Source organism: Microtus ochrogaster, unplaced genomic scaffold (genome assembly GCF_000317375.1).
Source record: "Microtus ochrogaster isolate Prairie Vole_2 unplaced genomic scaffold, MicOch1.0 UNK158, whole genome shotgun sequence".
In the NCBI taxonomy this organism is placed as follows: Eukaryota; Metazoa; Chordata; class Mammalia; order Rodentia; family Cricetidae; genus Microtus; species Microtus ochrogaster.
This window is the reverse complement of record NW_004949256.1, coordinates 150,796-152,925: the sequence shown is the minus strand read 5'-3', so window position 1 is coordinate 152,925 and position 2,130 is coordinate 150,796.

The window sequence follows — 2,130 nt, the reverse complement described above, 5'->3', positions numbered from 1 at the left end:
CAGCCAAACTCTGGACAATTATAGGTTGCTTTTCAGGGCACTAGCCAAACTCTAAACATAAGTTAAGCCACATAGTTTCTCTCGGGCTAGGAATGTCACAATGATCCATGCAGGAGGCTCTAAGTTGGTGAGGGTACTCAGATAGACAATGACATTGGAAATCATTAAATCATAAAAATTAGTTAGCTGGACCTTGAATCTGAGACTGGGACTAAACGCAGACTAAAGTTGGTTCAAGTTTTGGCATTGAATCAACAAAACTACATCTGGAGAATGACCTTATATATTATTTCTAGGTCCAACCAGCCTGCTTTGAATCTGCTGAGGTCTTGGCTAAAAGCCTGTTTTAGTAGCTGGGAAATCTCCTATGTCAATCTGAATTATGAAGAATATCCTAGTATTTCTGTTAATCAATATTTCATAACTTAAGCAGAATCATCCTCTAGATCATCCACAGCTATATGTGTGCCCAATAGATAGAGTATATACATGCGATAACACACAAGCAGTGGGGATATAAGCGAAGCTGTTAGTAGGGAAGAAATGAAGTTCTTAGGGGAGAAATGAAGGGACTCATGAGAGAAATTACAGACAGGAGCAACTAGGGTCCACAGTCAGTGGCCCCACGGCTATGCTAGATGGGGCTCCCCACCTGGGAATTATGTATCTGATGGCTCTATCTGCTGAACACTAATTGTCACCTGCTCTATACAAATGTTAAGTCAACGCAATTATTAGTCCTATACATTATAATTAAAATAGAATGCCTTTCCTTTTCTTCCCTCCAAACCCTCCCACCTCTCTTCCCACTCTCAAGTTCATAGTCTCTTTTTATTTTATTATTACTGTTACATAAATAGATATATGATATGTGAACAAGGATGTAATGACAACCCTCTGAAATTACTTATCTATTGTGCATATCATCCTATGTGTGTGGTACGTTCACAGAATGGCACATACACACATCCATGGATGTTGATAAACACTCCTCCAGGGAAACCAAGGCATTTTAAGAATTAATTCTCCTTTTTAACCAAGAATTTAAGTTTTAGATAAAATGCTTTTGAAGACTTGAAATTCAATTCTGTATCCTAATCAGAATGTTTTAAAGTTAAGAATAATAAGCAATATTTTCAAAGCTATTTCATTTTATTAACTCTTTTAGAAATATATTTGGCTTCTGGACATTTTTCTATATGTTCTTTTTAAATCTGTGACTCTTTTATGCAGTAAAACATTTTCAACTTGAGAAAACGTGAAATATTTATATATTTTTACACACACACACACACACACACACACACACACACACACATATATATATTTGTAGCAATCAAAGCACCAACATCTTAAAAATAACACCAAATCTCTCAAGAGAATGTTTCATTGTCATGTATTAGCGATGATCCATTTAGTTAACATACATTCTTCCTGCTAAACAGCTTTGTTAGCTATTACAGAGTTATTCAACTGAAATAGGTTTTGACAGCTAAGCCTTTACTATGCCCCTAGACACACAGTTCAAATACTACTTTTCTTAGGAGTGTTGTCTTTCCAAACCTTCTATATTACTTTACCCTCAAACCTTTACATTTCACCACCATGCCACTATCCCAGAATAGCCATTCTGAATTTACAGGTTATCTCACAAAATTAATAATTTTGAATGTGTTTTTTTTTGCAAAAATGAATTCTAGTAGATAATTCCCATTCTAATTATGTAAAACACATCTGTTTTGTTCACTCATCATATTGATCTTCCAGAACTAAGGTATCTAGGTTTGAAGGAGTTATGCTCTGTTATATAAATACAATGTCATAATAGTGATGATTTTGCTAGAGATATATCACTTTGTTAGAATGCTGACACTTGACTGCAATCCCTGCACTTGCAGGCTCACAAGGCTGAGGTGAACCTGGGCTCTATAGGAAGATCCTATCTGTAAATAAAAATATTCATTTCTTTTAGAATTAAAAGGTAAGATAAGATTTTTCTTGGTATAAAATTTTATCTGTAAACATCTCAATGGAAATCTAGCTTCAATATTTTTGCTATATAAGATAATAACTCTACAATATCTTAAATTTTATATTCTATTTATTTCTGGCATGTGTGTGTGTGTGTGT